The sequence below is a fragment of the Oncorhynchus nerka genome, linkage group LG15, assembly GCF_034236695.1.
Source record: "Oncorhynchus nerka isolate Pitt River linkage group LG15, Oner_Uvic_2.0, whole genome shotgun sequence".
Lineage (NCBI taxonomy): Eukaryota > Metazoa > Chordata > Actinopteri > Salmoniformes > Salmonidae > Oncorhynchus > Oncorhynchus nerka.
Genome location: NC_088410.1, coordinates 19868185 through 19886600, shown reverse-complemented (window position 1 = coordinate 19886600; position 18416 = coordinate 19868185). Strand labels below are relative to the sequence as shown.

The 18416-nt window shown below is 44.9% G+C and overlaps 1 long non-coding RNA gene and 1 other non-coding gene across 2 annotated transcripts; both read right to left on the bottom strand.

Annotated features, from left to right (window-relative positions):
• Positions 1–8289: 8289 nt before the first annotated feature.
• On the bottom strand, positions 8290–8396 carry LOC135560654 (U6 spliceosomal RNA). The gene has a single exon (XR_010459153.1). It is a non-coding gene; the product is annotated as a U6 spliceosomal RNA (small nuclear RNA).
• A 4626-nt stretch (positions 8397–13022) lies between these two features.
• Positions 13023–14671, bottom strand: LOC135559885 (uncharacterized). The gene is made up of 3 exons (XR_010458578.1): positions 14482–14671; positions 13685–13726; positions 13023–13409 (listed from the first exon to the last, which is right to left on the bottom strand). It is a non-coding gene; the product is annotated as an uncharacterized LOC135559885 (long non-coding RNA).
• Positions 14672–18416: the final 3745 nt, after the last annotated feature.

Sequence of the window (18416 nt, the reverse complement as noted above, 5' to 3'; positions counted from 1 at the left end):
TTCACTTCCTACCCCTCCCCCTCCCCTGTATTTTTGCCACTATTTACCCCTCCCATATTTCACTTCCCTACCCCTCCCCCTCCCCTGTATTTTTGCCACTATTTACCCCTCCCATATTTCACTTCCCTCCCCTCCCCTCCCTGTATTTTTGCCACTATTTACCCCTCCCATATTTCACTTCCCTACCCCTCCCCCTCCCTGTATTTTTGCCACTATTTACCCCTCCCATATTTCACTTCCCTCCCCTCCCCCTCCCTGTATTTTTGCCACTATTTACCCCTCCCATATTTCACTTCCCTCCCCTCCCCCTCCCCTGTATTTTTGCCACTATTTACCCCTCCCATATTTCACTTCCCTACCCCTCCCCCTCCCCTGTATTTTTGCCACTATTTACCCCTCCCATATTTCACTTCCCTCCCCTCCCCTCCCCTGTATTTTTGCCACTATTTACCCCTCCCATATTTCTCCCCCTTCCCTCCCCCATATTTCCCCTCCCCTGTATTTTTGCCACTATTTACCCCTCCCATATTTCACTTCCTCCCCCTCCCCCTCCCCTGTATTTTTGCCACTATTTACCCTCCCATATTTCACTACCCCTCCCCTCCCCTCCCCTGTATTTTTGCCACTATTTACCCCTCCCATATTTCACACCCCCCTCCCCTCCCCTGTATTTTTGCCACTATTTACCCCTCCCATATTTCACTTCCCTCCCCTCCCCTCCCCTGTATTTTTGCCACTATTTACCCCTCCCATATTTCACTTCCTCCCCTCCCCCTCCCCTCCCCTGTATTTTTGCCACTATTTACCCCTCCCATATTTCACTTCCCTCCCCCTCCCCTCCCCTGTATTTTTGCCACTATTTACCCCTCCCATATTTCACTTCCTCCCCTCCCCTCCCCTGTATTTTTGCCACTATTTACCCCTCCCATATTTCACTTCCCTCCCCCTCCCCTCCCCTGTATTTTTGCCACTATTTACCCCCCCCTTCCCTCCCCCTCCCCCTGTATTTCACTATTTCCCTCCCCTCCTTCTTCCCTCCCCTCCCCTCCCCTTTTTGCCACTATTTACCCCTCCCATATTTCACTTCCCTACCCCTCCCCCTCCCCTGTATTTTTGCCACTATTTACCCCTCCCATATTTCACTTCCCTACCCCTCCCCTCCCCTGTATTTTTGCCACTATTTACCCTCCCATATTTCACTTCCCTACCCCCCCCCCTCCCTGTATTTTTGCCACTATTTACCCCTCCCATATTTCACTTCCCTCCCCTCCCCTCCCCTGTATTTTTGCCACTATTTACCCCTCCCATATTTCACATCCCCCTCCCCCTCCCCTGTATTTTTGCCACTATTTACCCCTCCCATATTTCACTTCCCTACCCCTCCCCTCCCCTGTATTTTTTCCACTATTTACCCCTCCCATATTTCACTTCCCTCCCCTCTCCTGTATTTTTGCCACTATTTACCCCTCCCATATTTCACTTCCCTACCCCTCCCCCCCCTGTATTTTTGCCACTATTTACCCCTCCCATATTTCACTTCCCTACCCTCCTCCCCCTCCCCTGTATTTTTGCCACTATTTACCCCTCCCATATTTCACTTCCCTCCATATTTCCTCCCCTCCCTGTATTTTTGCCACTATTTACCCCTCCCATATTTCACTTCCCTACCCCTCCCCCTCCCCTGTATTTTTGCCACTATTTACCCCTCCCATATTTCACTTCCCTTCCCTCCCCCTCCCCTGTATTTTTGCCACTATTTACCCCTCCCATATTTCACTTCCCTCCCCTCCCCTCCCCTGTATTTTTGCCACTATTTACCCCTCCCATATTTCACTTCCCTCCCCCTCCCCTGTATTTTTGCCACTATTTACCCCTCCCATATTTCACTACCCCTCCCCTCCCCTGTATTTTTGCCACTATTTACCCCTCCCATATTTCACTACCCTCCCCTCCCCTGTATTTTTGCCACTATTTACCCCTCCCATATTTCACTTCCCTCCCCTGTATTTTTGCCACTATTTACCCCTCCCATATTTCACTTCCCTACCCCTCCCCTGTATTTTTGCCACTATTTACCCCTCCCATATTTCACTTCCCTACCCCTCCCCCTCCCCTGTATTTTTGCCACTATTTACCCCTCCCATATTTCACTACCCCCCCCTCCCCTGTATTTTTGCCACTATTTACCCCTCCCATATTTCACTTCCCTACCCCTCCCCCCCCTGTATTTTTGCCACTATTTACCCCTCCCATATTTCACTTCCCTCCCCTCCCCTGTATTTTTGCCACTATTTACCCCTCCCATATTTCACTACCCCCCCCCTCCCCTGTATTTTTGCCACTATTTACCCCTCCCATATTTCACTACCCTCCCCTCCCCTGTATTTTTGCCACTATTTACCCTCCCATATTTCACTACCCCTCCCCTCCCCTGTATTTTTGCCACTATTTACCCCTCCCATATTTCACTTCCTCCCCTCCCTGTATTTTTGCCACTATTTACCCCTCCCATATTTCACTTCCCTACCCCTCCCCCTCCCCTGTATTTTGCCACTATTTACCCCTCCCATATTTCACTTCCCTACCCCTCCCCCTCCCCTGTATTTTTTCTTCCCTACCCCTCCCCCACTCTTGATGGCAGAGGAGAGAGAGAGACCTAGAGAGAGAGACCTAGAAAGAGAGACCTATAGAGAAACAGAGAGCGAGAGAAATCTAGAGAGAGAGACATGGAGAGACAGAGAGACCTAGAGAGAGAGAGACCTAGAGAGCGAAACAGAGAGAGAGAGAGATCTAGGGGCCAGAGAGAGAGAGAGACCGAGAGATAGAGACCTAGATAGAAAGAGAGACCTAGAGAGAGAGAGAGAGAGACCTAGAGAGAGAGAGAGAAAAAATATAGAAAGAGAAAAAGGGAGAGAGCATGCAGAGAAAAGGAAGTGCAGAAGAGAGAGAGACAGAAACACTGGTTGCATTTCTACATCTAAGTACTGCATATACCACATGATACCACATGGATACACTCAAGTTAACCTTAAATGAGTCCCCCTCTCCCTCCATCTCTTATGATGTACACACCTTCCGTTCTCTCCAGTCCAAACACCCAATATCGGGGAAGTTTTAGACAAGAAAAACTAAGAAATATAAACGTTTAGAGTCCAAAGCTCTGACGATAGCTTCTGGTGTTCTTGTATGTAAAATCAATTGCATTTGGTTGTTGAATTAACAGCCTCTGCTCGCTCGCCTCTCGGTGTGCGGTCATTCGCCCTTGAGCCGGAGTGTTTTCAGCCGACCGTTTTCTCCCCATGGCAGTTAGAAATGCAACGGACCTGGACCCGTGCTCCCGGTATCACAAACAATGCAGATGGTGAGCTGCGCGCCATAGACACAGCTGGACACAGAGACAAAGAGACAGAGAGACACAAAGAGAGAGAAATAAATCATCTGATTTTTGCCGAATGGAATATCTTCTCTCCTGATAAAATCACGATTTGTGAAGACGTTTTCACTCAAGATAAATATTTTAAAAAGGACAAAGTTATTTGTGTCCTCTTCACACAACCGACCGATTCAAAGCGGCATGTGTGACCCTACTGTGCCTTTAGCCAGCCCAGCAGCGCTGCGTGATTCTCAGAGGCGTGCGTGTCCTGTTTGTTCAAAACATTATGAACACCTACTCTTTCCATGCCATAGCCTGACCAGGTGAATGTTGGGGCGGCAAAGTAGCCTGGTTAGAGCGTTGGACTAGTAACCTGAAGGTTGCAAGTTCAAACCCCGGAGCTGACAAGGTACAAATCTGTCCTTCTGCCACTGAACAGGCAGTTAACCCACTGTTCCTAGGCCGTCATTGAAAATAAGAATTTGTTCTTAACTGACTTGCCTAGTTAAATAAAGGTTAAAAAAAATACTCCCTTAAAAAAATACTCTACTTCAGTGTAGATGAAGGGGAGGAGACAGGTTAAAGAAGGATTTTTAAGTCTTGAGTAAATTGAGACATTGACTGTGTATGTGTGCCATTCAGAGGGTGAATGGGCAAGACAAAATATGTAAGTGCCTTTGAACAGGGTATGGGAGTAGGTGCCAGGCGCACCGGTTTGAATGTGTCAAGAACTGCAACGCTGCTGGATTTGTCACGCTCAACAGTTTCCCGTGTGTATTGTGCATGGCCCTCCACCCAAATGACATCCAGACAACTTGACACGACTGTCAAGTTTGTGTATATTCCATATGTTAACCAATACTTGAGAAGCGAATACAGTTGATTCACTTCATAACAAGAAGACTGTGAAAACTGTCTACACGGGTGTGTGTGACGCGTCTCTTCCTCCATTCAGATCCTATCGTGTTCACGATCGCTAGCTACGGTTTTTAACACTTTCCCCGCTAGGTTGGCCTAATGTTGCATTTCTTGCCTTTTTTAAAAATGATTTATGGGGGGCAATTCATCGGTACATTGCATTTATGGAAAGCATGCATGCAAAGTTATGTAGCATTTGATGCATGTCAGATCCACATGGGTAAATTGTAAGATTCAAATAATACATAATTGCCATTATTGTAAAGTAATCTTGCATAATTTAAAAAGGGATTGAATACCTAGATAACAATGCAATACATTACAGACCCATATGCATGTGTGGATTGAAATGCAAGGGAAATATCATGATTTTCACATCATTAAACGAACACATGATAGATGTATTATATGATCAACACTGTTTTATTGCAGCCTGGTTGTAAAGTCTCTGTAATGTTACAAGGAGTGGAATGTTCGCTAAACAGACTACAGCCCAGACTAGTTCCATTCATTACATACGCACGATTTTCATAGCTTTGGGTGTCCAAAAGATAATGAGTTCACAACTTTCTCCAAATGCAGATAAATGCTGGCTTCTAGCTAACATCAAGTAAATTAGGTACCAGTGTTGTGCCGAAAATCCCCCTGCCAGAATACACCCGCGCCTTCTAATTTCCTTCATTTTGTGGCTTGAGTCAAATACTTTCGGTATTCGGGGCGGGCGCTGAAGGGGGGGGGGTTCCGCCCAGGGCGCCATACAAGCTAGAACCGCCACATACACTTGAAACAAATAGCCAAACTGAAAACTGCAGACAAAAATGCTTTCTGCTACTAAGATCAGTGAAATGTAGGCTAAACTGACAGAGTGAAGAGCAGAAATGTCAGCTAGCAAGCAAGTCACAGTAACGAAGAACGCGAAGGGGGGATTCTGGGGGGAGATTTTCGACACAACACCTGTGCAGAAGCAAAGGCTACGTATGTATTACAGGTATAACATATACTTTATTTATAACATATACTTTATTTCACCGAAAATCCCTCATTTATTATAATTTATTGTTTTATGGTTATTTTGAGATTTGTTACACTACTTTCAAGAGTGAACTATTGTATTGTATTTATTTTCTACATGGTGTTAATGCTGTGAGGTCATCAACGGGAGCCATGCTTTTACTCCTCGGTTTGCTCAGAGCCTGATGAGGAGAGGTATGTGTTATGTTACGCTCCGCTCTTTTCAATGCACATGTAAGCAAATGTCCCAAAAAAGACAACCGAAAATTAGATCGTCATTGATTTAGTGTTGCGCTACTGTTTTTAGGAATATATATTAGTGTGAATGGGGATAATGTTTGATTGCAACTTTGCAAGGTTTGCCCAGCCACCGTTACCTTTGCGGGTCTCTCAGGTGCAGACAGCGTGAGTTTTCTGACAGGAATTCAGCACTTTTGTCTTTTATCAGGCTAATATAGTTGTGTATGGCAGTCCAGACGGCAGCATCAAGCTTGGCTTTGTATTTGTATCCATTCCATGCAGGTATGTTCTGAAATGTGACGATTTGATATGTAATGTTTAATGTGCTAATTAGTTAGCCGTTGTTAATTTTGTTACTTGTCTGGACATGTCAAAATGGCGTTGTTGCCTCATTAGTATACCTCAGGTACAATAGTACACTAAGAAATATTTAGCATTTATTAGCTAATTATTTCTGTACAACATTTATAAAATGAAATGAGTATTTTGAAAATATGAACATGTACATCTTGTACAATGCATTTTTAGTTGTTGACGTGAGTTAGCTCAGCGCGTGATGAAGAGAGGCTAATATAGTTGTGTTTGGGAGTCCAGACAGCAGCACCAACCTTTGTCTTGTATTTGTATCCCTTCAGTCACTAAAAGAGAGACAACCAGCAGAATTGTGTCCAGAGACTTGTCTTCCACCTACACATCACCAGAACACAACGCAGAAAGGTACAGTACTGTACCGTGCCTTTAACACGTGCATGATAGGGAGATGAGGCCAGAGGTTGCATTGCATTACAACTTCTCTCTTTTCCCCCTCTTTTCTCTCTTCCCTCTAACCTCTTTCTCTCTCTCTCCCTCCCTCCCATTTTCTCTGTTCCTCTTTTTCTCTTTCTTTTTCTCTTCTCTTCATTCCACTCCATTCTTTCTCTTTTCTCTCCTCTCTTTACTCTCACTTTTCTCTCTCTCCTTTCTCTCTCATTTCTCTCCCCTTTCTTTCTCTCTCCCCCTTTCTTTCTCTTTCTCTCTCTCTCTTCTTTCACTCTCTTCTTTCTCTTTCTTTCTCTCCTCTTTCTTTCTCTCTCTCCACTTTCTCTCTTCCCTTTCTTTCTCTCTCCCCTTTCTTTCTCTCTCCTCTTTCTCTCCCTCTCTTCTTTCTCTTTCTCTCTCTCATTTTTCTCTCTCTTCTTTCTCTCTCTCTCATTTTTCTCTTTCTCTCTCTCTCTCTCTCTCTCCTTTCTCGCTTCTTTTTCTCTCCTTTCTCTCAAATTCATTTTTTTCCTAATTCAAGCTGCTTTATTGGTATGAAAAAACATTGTGTCACTTTTGCCAAAGCAACAATGTATACAATATACATTGTAATACAATTATAAAAAGATAACAAATAGTAATATAAAATGGTGGCAAATGATAATACAACATGAAATACAAAAATAACAAGGTAAGTCAGTAGTAGAAATATAATAAATAAAAATGGAAAATGAAACTAAAACTAACTTATAACTAAATAACTAATCTTCACCATTACATCAGTACTACAACTACCATCATCATTACTACTACTACTACTACTACCACCATCATTACCATCATCATTACTACTACTACTACCACCACTACTACTACTACTACTACTACCACCACCACCATCACTACTACTACTACTATTACTATTATTACTACTACTCATACCACCATCATCACTAAACTGCTATCATTACCCTACTACCCTACTACTACCACCACCACCATTACTACTACTACTACAACCACCACCACCATCACTACTACAACTACTACCACCACCACCATTACTACTACTACAACCACCACCACCATCACTACTACTACTACTACTACCATCATCACTAAACTGCTATCATTACCATCACCCTACTACTACTACTACCACCACCATTACTACTACTACAACCACCACCACCATCACTACTACTACTACTACCACCATCATCACTAAACTGCTATCATTACCCTACTACTACCATCATCATTACTACCACCACCACCACCATCATTACTACTACTACTACTACTACTACTACTACTACTACTACTACCACCATCATTACCACTACTACTACCTGCATCATCATTACTACTACTACTACCACCATCATTACTTCCACCACCACCATCATTACTACTACTACCACCATCATTACTACTACTACTACTACTACTACCATCATTACCACTACTACTACCTCCATCATTATTACTACTACGACTACCACCACCATCATTACCACTACTACTACTACTACCACCATCATCATTACCACTACTACTACTACTACTACCACCACCACCACCAGCAAGAGCAACATCATTGATATATACAGAGAAAAGAGTCGGCCCAAGAATTGAACCCTGTGGCACCCCCATAGAGACTGCCAGAGGACCGGACAACATGCCCTCCGATTTGACACAAATCTGGTTAGCTTCTGGAGGTTATTGAATGTGTTCTCAAATAAAAAATAATAGCGATACCGTATCACATTCGAGACACGAACAAAACACGTCTTCACTGCTATGCCATCTTGGGAAATTATCACTGTTAGTGATGACACCAATGGATGCAATAGCACTATGTGGCCACCAGATGGAGGTATTGGAACAAAATTAACATGAAGTCACTGCCATTATGGCACAATTTCCAATGGGATTTAAAACATGTTCTTATGGTAATACTAGGAGGAAGATGGATGTCCCCCCTTATATATAGGGGTAAAAGGGGTCAAAATAAGGAACGCTTCACGAATTTGCGTGTCATCCTTGCGCAGGGGCCATGCTAATCTTCTCTGTATCGTTCCAATTTTAGTATATGTGCTGCCGAAGCGAGCACAATACAGACATAGGAGAGGCCCTCATATATAGAGCACAACCCTCCTGACGTTTCGGATCCTGGTTGCGTTCAAACAGACCTTCAGAGGCTCAAAAACCACCCATAGAAGGTTCCCAAAGGATATTGTATAGGCATTAAACTGGTAGGGATAATAATGGCTACCTTGTCTGTTGTAATCTTCTAACCTCTGCTTCAGAGTTGCAACGTATGCTGGGTGATATGCGAGTACACTGTCCGTCTAGGACGTTGATAGGGTAGAACATAATGACGTAACAAAAGCCCTCGCACAAAACCCCACCCACTCACTGAAACCCGACACGCTCTGGGGCTGCATTCACTAAAGGTCCTCACGCATAAACGTAGCAGGAAATGTTGTGAAGCCTACGTCAAAAATACCCTAACATGGGGGTTTTAAAATCGTGTACCTTACGTGAAAATGTGCTATTTGGTAAGAAAGAAAGTGATCAGTGATCAAATGCAAAAACTGCTGTTTTGTGACATTTTGACTTTAGTTATAGATGTAGAGACATTTAATTGATTATTATAAGGAATGATTCTAGACTAAAATGTAGTGTAATAAGCTTTTGGTTTTAGTTGCTCTTCCCCTGGTCTTTGTTCCCCACCCTTCCCCCGCTCTCTGCAACATGGCCCGGCCAAAGATACTTATAACCAACTCCCCATTTAGTAGCGAGAGAAGCAGAACAGAGCAACACAGAAGAGTAGTAACAGAGAGGAGAGAGAACTAGAACGAGAGAAACAGCAGAGAGGGAAATGGTAAAGAGAGCGACAGAGAACTAGAGATTCATATGTGGCCTGGCTGTGGTTGGAAGGTGACTGTTTCAACTTTCATGTTGACACATTGCCAGTGTGGTTTAATAAGAGTTTTTAAAACTGGTGGTGGGGGGAGAGAGAGACAGAAGGGGGAGAGGGAGAATGAGAAAAGAGGAGGGAGAGAAAATGGGGAGACAAAAAGAGAAAGTGAGAGACAAAGGGAGGGAAAGAAAAAGGGGAGTGAGTGAGAAAAGGGGGGAGAATGATGGGAGAAAAGGGAGAGGAGAAAGAGAAAAATAGGGAGAGAAAGTGTGACAGAGAACGAGAGAGAAGGGGGATGTCATTGGATTGGCTGACTGTTTATTTTATTTTACCTTTATTTAACCAGGTAGGCTAGTTGAGAACAAGTTCTCATTTACAACTGCGACCTGGCCAAGATAAAGCATAGCAGTGTGAACAGACAACACAGAGTTACACATGGACTAAACAATTAACAAGTCAATAACACAGTATAAAAAATAGTCTATATACATTGTGTGCAAAAGGCATGAGGAGGTAGGTGAATAATTAAAATTTTGCAGATTAACACTGGAGTGATAAATGATCTAGATGGTCATGTGCAGGTAGAGATACTGGTGTGCAAAAGTGCAGAAAAGTAAATAAATAAAAACAGTATTGGGATGAGGTAGGTAAATTGGGTGGGCTATTACCAATGGACTATGTACAGCTGCAGCGATCGGTTAGCTGCTCAGATAGTAGATGTTTAAAGTTGGTGAGGGAGATAGGTCTCCAACTTCAGCGATTTTTGCAATTCGTTCCAGTCACAGGCAGCAGAGAACTGGAAGGAAAGGCGGCCAAATGAGGTGTTGGCTTTAGGGATGATCAGTGAGATACACCTGCTGGAGCGCGTGCTACGGGTGGGTGTTGCCATCGTGACCAGTGAACTGAGATAAGGAGGAGCTTTACCTAGCATGGACTTGTAGATGACCTGGAGCCAGTTGGTCTGGCGACAAATATGTAGCGAGGGCCAGCCGACTAGAGCATACAAGTCGCAGTGGTGGGTGGTATAAGGTGCTTTAGTAACAAAACGGATGGCACTGTGATAAACTGCATCCAGTTTGCTGAGTAGAGTATTGGAAGCTATTTTGTAGATGACATCGCCGAAGTCAAGGATCGGTAGGATAGTCAGTTTTACTAGGGTAAGTTTGGCGGCGTGAGTGAAGGAGGCTTTGTTGCGGAATAGAAAGCTGACTCTAGATTTGATTTTAGATTGGAGATGTTTGATATGAGTCTGGAAGGAGAGTTTACAGTCTAAGCCAGACACCTAGGTACTTATAGATGTCCACATATTCTAGGTTGGAACCATCCAGGGTGGTGCTGCTAGTCGGGCGTGCGGGTGCAGGCAGCGAACGGTTGAAAAGCATGCATTTGGTTTTACTAGCGTTTAAGAGCAGGAGTGTTGTATGGCATTGAAGCTCGTTTGGAGGTTAGATAGCACAGTGTCCAAGGAAGGGCCAGAAGTATACAGAATGGTGTCGTCTGCGTAGAGGTGGATTAGGGAATCGCCCGCAGCAAGAGCAACATCATTGATATATACAGAGAAAAGAGTCGGCCCAAGAATTGAATCCTGTGGCACCCCCATAGAGACTGCCAGAGGACCGGACAACATGCCCTCCGATTTGATACATCTGGTTAGCTTCTGGAGGTTCTTGAATGTGTTCTAAAATTAAAAATAATAGCGATACCGTATCACATTGGGTGAGGCAGGTTACCGGAAGGTATAATCAAATAGAAAATCGAAAAGAGATCGAAAATCAAATTGAAATATATATACAAAAAATACGAAAAAACAAAAGCACACGAGACACGAGTTATTATTTCTTCTTCATGTTGTCATCATCTATAGGAACAAGTGTGGGTGCCGAGCACTTTCAGGCCTACCTCCTTGAATGGTTGGTTGGGTGGAATGAGGACCGTGCTGAAGCTGCAGCCGAGGGGGGCGCACAGAAGCAGACCCTGCACTGCTATGATGGTGTAGCTCAGCACGCCATCATTGAGCTGAGCCAGAAGCTCCTGGGCTGCAGTCTTGTGAAGGATCACACAAGGCCTGCAAAGTACACTGGTATGTATTTCTAAATTATACAATTATACACACACTAAAACATGTGCAGTTCTGTTTATGTACAACTCACTTTTTTGTTTTCTCTCTAAGGGGAACTCATTGGGGTCGAGTATCTCTTCTCCCAGACCCATGGTGACCAGAGGTTGGAGTCCAACCTCGGTAAGGACCCAGACGGGACACCTGATCTATTTGAGGGAGAGGAGGATGACCCCACCATGTCCTTGCCCGACCTCGATGACCGTCTCCCACCAGTCCCTCCACTCAGGAAGGCCACTCCACCGCCCACTCAACCCATCCCAGGTACCTGTCGTCACACCCCCTGATGACACTGCACCAGCTGCCAGTCAGGACCCGGAGGATGATGTAAGTGCCTATCCACGTCCTAAACAGCTCACTCAAGTTTCTTTCCATTCATAACTATTAATGTGACTATTAATCCAACCCTTCCCCATGACTCTTCTATTTCCAGGAGTACATAGGACCTGATGGAGTTAGTGGATACCAGCACGTGGTCCTCCTGGCCACTAGTCAGCCACTGCCACCTCTACCCAGTCTGTCTTCCACCTCCCTCCCTATAACGCCAGTCTCCCAAGATCTGCCCTCGACCTCCACTCCTCTTCCCCCTCCTGCTGGTGGACCAAAGGTCTCCAGAACCACCGAATGGAGGAGGAGGAAGAAGCTGGAGTCTGGCATTAAAGTCAGAGTGCACAAGCCATATGAAGGCTATAAGTGCTCTAAATGTGGCAAGCCTAAAACTTCTGAGTTTGGACACATGGTTCTGTGAGATTCTGTGCCGCTACCTCTGGTGGCCAAACTGTGGAGGAGTGGCTGGCACTCATGAGGGCCCAGCATGGTGCTATAGCCAAGGCCAGTAAACTCTGACTGACTGGTGTTACATTGTAAAGTAGTTTTTGTACGTATGTTCTTTGTAAAAAAAAATAAAATAATAAAAAATATACGACATTCATTGTTAATCTCTTGTACATTTAGCTCATTTAAAATCATCTTAACTTGTACTGTAGGGGACATTATGCTGGGTTGCTTCACACATGACATTCCCTGTGAAATAAATACATGGAATACAAGCACTTTCTCCCTTAAATTAAATTCATTTTGATTTACTGTCATACACTCTTAAAGTTCAACAAATAAAAAGACAAGCAAATCAGTCATCATTTTCTCAGTCAAACACACAGTTGTAACACACAAAAAAACAAATAGTGCTGGGAAACAAAAGGACCCACCTCCACACCTGACATGTAGCCGTCCATGGTGGCCTCCAGTTCTGAACAGGCGGTTCCCCAAAGGTGATGTTGTTAGGCCATACATTTAGTTTATCTTACAAAAATAAACAATCCAAACAATAAAAAATCAATACAACTTTAAGTTAATTAAAAGAGAAGCAATTACCCCAAAAAATGAATGTGTTCGTTCAAATAACATGTAACAATCAGGGTCCGGCCCCTACACTTACGTAGCCAATCAGGGTCCGGCCCCTACACTTACGTAGCCAATCAGGGTCCGGCCCCTACACTTACGTAGCCAATCAGGGTCCGGCCCCTACACTTACGTAGCCAATCAGGGTCCGGCCCCTACACTTACGTAGCCAATCAGGGTCCGGCCCCTACACTTACGTAGCCAATCAGGGTCCGGCCCCTACACTTACGTAGCCAATCAGGGTCCGGCCCCTACACTTACGTAGCCAATCAGGGTCCGGCCCCTACACTTACGTAGCCAATCAGGGTCCGGCCCCTACACTTACGTAGCCAATCAGGGTCCGGTCCCTACACTTACGTAGCCAATCAGGGTCAGGCCCCTACACTTATGTAGCCAATCAGGGTCCGGCCCCTACACTTACGTAGCCAATCAGGGTCCGGTCCCTACACTTACGTAGCCAATCAGGGTCAGGCCCCTACACTTATGTAGCCAATCAGGGTCCGGCCCCTACACTTACGTAGCCGCACTCGGGCCGGATGGTGCTGGCTGGGGTGGTGCTGGCCGGGGCAGGCCTGGCCACAGCAGCTAACCCCTCCTGGTCTCTGCGCTGAATGTAGTCAATCAAGGCGGCCATCGCACTCACAGGATAACGGGGTGTCTGCGTCCTCAAGCTCCTGACATATCTGTGTGAGACACAGCAGAGGGAACGTTTCAGATGTAAAATGTTGCATAGAACACACTGAGATGAACATAGAAAACACAAAAGACACGCAGCACACATGACTTTATCCTGTCTGCACCCATAGCCTCATACAGGTCCTGCAGTGAGTCCCACTTGTACTTCCTGAAGCCAACAAGGGCCTTGCCCTCCTGGCCTGGAATCAGCACGGGAACCAATTAACTGTCAGAGCAAAGGAGTTCCATCTTACATACAATGAGAAGAATTAAACAAACTCACCTGGCTGGGAGGACAGGACTTTAGCTTCCTCGTGTTACGCCCCTGAAAACAGGGGAGAAATAATCACGACAGTGATACGGTGTTGTATTCTCAATTCAACGTTTAGTGTCATTCATTTCACAAAAGTAACACATTACAAAACAACAGAAAACCCATTATACAAATAACACAGCAAAATATCTTTTTAACAACGCGCATGTTCATTCACAAACAACATAAAATGGCAGCTACTCTCAGTACGATGCTATTCTTCACTTCAACCGAGCAGGGCTAATATTACTCTCTTCAAACTTAACTCAAACTTCCTCAAGACTATCCTAAAACACACCTTAAACACTATTGACATGTTAGCGAGTTATAACATTTAAATTACTATTTTTATCATCAATAAAGTACCTGAAAACAGGGGAGAAATAATCACGACAGTGATACGGTGTTGTATTCTCAATTCAACGTTTAGTTCAATGAGAAAAGACCGCGATTTTCCCCAGGAATACGGGTGGAGACCATATGGGTGGAGACGATCTCCGGCTCATAGATTAAGAGCATTTCGTAGATCACAGATTAACACTTTTAGGCACCACAAAATAAAGTAATCAATATAACGTTTACACATTACTCTCACAATTCGTACCCTTTGACAGATTTTAACTTTAACACAATTATATGAATGTTATCAATCTCTATCAACTAATACTGAATGCATCTTTTTCACCTTAGATGTTTTAAGATCCTCACATACTATGAACTTACTAATACTTTTCAATGTATAACAGGCTATGAATATGTCCTTTAACCTGTCACACGTGCGCCCGGTTGAACCTGACCATCTCAGCGAAGGCCGGATAGGCGCACGAGTAGCGAGTTAAGGCGTCCTCACAGGAGGGCCCTGAGCACCAGAAGCAGGGGGTCCCTGAGCACCAGAAGCAGGAGGGCCCTGAGCACCAGAAGCAGGAGGGCCCTGAGCACCAGAAGCAGGAGGGCCCTGAGCACCAGAAGGGCAGCACCAGAAGGGGGCCCTGAGCACCAGAAGCAGGGGGGGCCGTCAGCGGCCACTTTTACTGCCTGGGGTGTGTGACCTTGAGGACCAACTCCTGTGAGGGCGTGAAACGGAACCTTGGATTTTCCATCTTAGGAGGCAAGAAAAATACTATTATCATGACTGATGAGTGCAGTGACAAGTGACAGCATAACCGTATTAGATACATATAAAGGAACTTATGTTTGCTTGATAGGTCTGCTAGGAGGAGGACAGCAGTGGGGGGTTATGGGTAGGATTAGGGTGATTATTATTTCACATGCAGTTAAATTCAGTTTACATAGAAAGACACGTTTGCCCCAATGACCATCAATACAATTAATTCAACTACATACACTTCAAATGCATGCCATCAAATAACGAAGGAAAATAGACAAATAAATAGTATAGAATTCCAACTTTTAGATGATATAGATGTTAGCTAAGGTTTTACAGGATTGTCAGTGGTCAAATAAACGTTGTGAGTTATGTCCACCTACAGTAGCTAGCGATATACAACCGTTGTTAAATTACACAAGTTGGGTAGCCCCTGTAGTCAAACAAGTCGGTTGGATAGACGTGTTATTGTCATATTTCATCACATTTAGTTGTCAATTTGTTGCAAATTAAGCACAATTACCTCATATACTCACCCAGTGGCATCGATGGCTGACAGAAAAATGATTTATAGCCAATACTAACCTGCCTGTGCAGCAGCAGGCTACAGTAGCTAGCGATCTACAAAAGTGATTAAATTACAGTTTGGGAAGCCCCTGTAGTCAAACAAGGCGGTTGACTAGAGGTGTTATTGTCATATTTCATCACATTTATAGTCATCCACGTTACATTCGTTGTAAATTAAGCAAAATGACCTCAGATACTCACCGAATAGCGTCAATGGCTGACAGAAAAAGATTTTCTGATGAAGTGGCGTTAGGAACATTTCAGAGGAAGATGATTGGCTTAAAAACTTTTGGGACATGCTAGGCTCTTCATTGGTGTATTTTTGCTCTCTTTCTCCAATTTGGAACAAACTGAAGCATTTGATTGGAGGAGAGGGCTAATGGAACAATATGGGAATTTGGAACATTTGGAACAGAAAAATGCGCAAATTGCCCAAGGATATTGCCCATTCTTCTCTGTCGAAGGAGGAGGGGAAATGGGGGGTTTTGCTGGGTGAGAGGAGGAGTTGGCAGGGATGTATCAACAATGCATATTAAGTAGCCACGTGCTTTGAGCACCAGGTCTAATATTTTTTCCCATTATATCCCTATTCTCCCCTCCCCATCCCCTATATTTTCCCCTCCCCTATTTCCCTCCTTTATACTTCCCTACCCCTTTTCTCCCCTCCCATATTTCCCTTTCCCTCCCCTATATTTTTCCCACTATTTACCCCTCCCCTATTTTCCCCTCACTTATGCCCCTCCCCTATTTTCCACCACTTTCCCCTCCCCTATTTCTCACTCCCCTATTTTACCCTCCCTTAATTTCCCTCCCCATTACCCCTCCCCTATTTCCCTCCTTATATTCCCCTCTCCTAATTTTTCCCTCCCATATTTCTCCCTCCCCATATTTTTCCCCATTATCCCCCTATTTCCCGCCACTTTTCCCCTCTCATATTTCTCCCCCTTTTTCTCCCCTAATTTTCCCCTATTTACCACCACTTTTCCCCCCACCCCTATATTTCTTCCACTATTTACCCCTCCAATATTTCCCTTTCCCTCCCCTATGTGTTTCCAACTTTTATCCCCTCCCTTCAGATCCCTCCCTATTTCCCTCCTTATTTTCTCCTGTCCTAATTTTCCCCCTCCCCATATTTTTCCCCCTTTTCCCGCCACTTTTCTCCTCCCAAAATTCCTCTCTTTCCCCCCGTTTTGTCTCTCTCCCCATTTTTGTCTCTCTCCCCCTCTCTCTTTCCCCCCCATGTCACTGGATTGGCTGACATTGTCAGTGATAAAGCCAATGGATGCAATAGCGCTATGTGGCCAACAGATAGAGGAATTGGAACAAAATTAACCTGAAGTCACTGAAGTCATTACGGCACAATTTCCAACAGGATTTAAAAAATATACTTTAACTTTATTTTATGGGTAATACTAGGAGGAAAATGGATGCCCCCCCCATTTAAAAAAAAAATATATATATATTGGAGTAAAAGGGGTCAAAATAAGGAACGCTTCACGAATTTGTGTGTCATGTTGAGCCTTGCACCCGGTGATTGGTGAATTTGAGCCGTACACCCGGTGATGGCTTACCAGCTGAAAATATCGGTATGGCTCTAAATGGCTTCAGGGGGGTGCTGTAGGTCCATGGCTGGGTAGTGTGCACCACCCACCCGGACCCACCCAACAGGGGGCACCCCATGTCATTCAGACGGTTTAAAAAAAAAAATCTTCCCACTTATCTCTCATTGCACTATGTTAGTCTGTGGAAAGAAATTGGACTCATTTTTTTTATTCTCCCCCTTTTTCTCTCACTCTCCCACTTTTTTCTCTCTCCCCTTTCGCTCTCTCCCTCCCCTTTTCTCTCCACTCTCTCCCCCTTTCGCTCTTTCTCTCTCCCTTTTTCCCTACCTTTCTTGTTTATTTCCTTTATCTCAATACAGCTACATGGCCTGGTTCAGGACATACCAAGTAAAGCCGGGGACCTCAATGGGCCACTTCAAGGTCTATGTCCAACTCAGGGACACAGCAACAGCTGTAGAGCCTCCTAATCCATGTAAATATATATTCTGTAGTCATCTAAGTCAATTACACAGTAAATCAAACAGTGTAGCAAATGACAATATAACTGTGTCATTATGTTTGTCTGTGTTTCTTAGCTGCCAAGCCATCAGATCAGGAGTTGCTGTCTATCTGCATGGGTTTTGACCAAGGTACACTATGTTGTGGCACTTTATTGTTTATTTCTGTTGAGAAGAATATACATATGAAATGACCTTTCCACTAATAACTATCTGTTGTTGTTAGCATTAACAGGATACATTTTAAAGTGGTAAGGTAAGTGGTAAATTGTTAAAACACCTCCTCCTCTCTTGTCACCATTCCAACCTGTATTTCAGTCTGCATCACTTTGCTTGGCCTATTCCTTGCTTGTAGATGTCTACCCACTATACATCTGTCGTTTGTAGCTTTTAAATGTAGATTGTGTTTAACCCAGATTCCTAACCTCTAGATTAACTCCTGTGCTCCTGTAGCAGCTCCCACTGCCACCACACCCCCTGCTATGCTAGCTCCCACTGCCACCACACCCCCTGCTGTGCTAGCTCCCACTGCCACCGCACCCCCTGCTGTGCTAGCTCCCACTGCCACCGCACCCCCTGCTGTGCTAGCTCCCACTGTCACCGCACCCCCTGCTGTGCTAGCTCCTACTGCCACCACACCCCCTGCTGTGCTAGCTCCTACTGCCACCGCCCCCCTGCTATGCTAGCTCCTACTGCCACCACACCCCCTGCTGTGCTAGCTCCTACTGCCACCGCCCCCTGCTATGCTAGCTCCTACTGCCACCGCCCCCTGCTATGCTAGCTCCTACTGCCACCACACCCCTGCTGTGCTAGCTCCTACTGCCACCGCCCCCTGCTATGCTAGCTCCTACTGCCACCACAACCCCTGCTGTGCTAGCTCCTACTGCCACCGCCCCCCTGCTATGCTAGCTCCTACTGCCACCACAACCCCTGCTGTGCTAGCTCCTACTGCCACCGCCTCCCTGCTATGC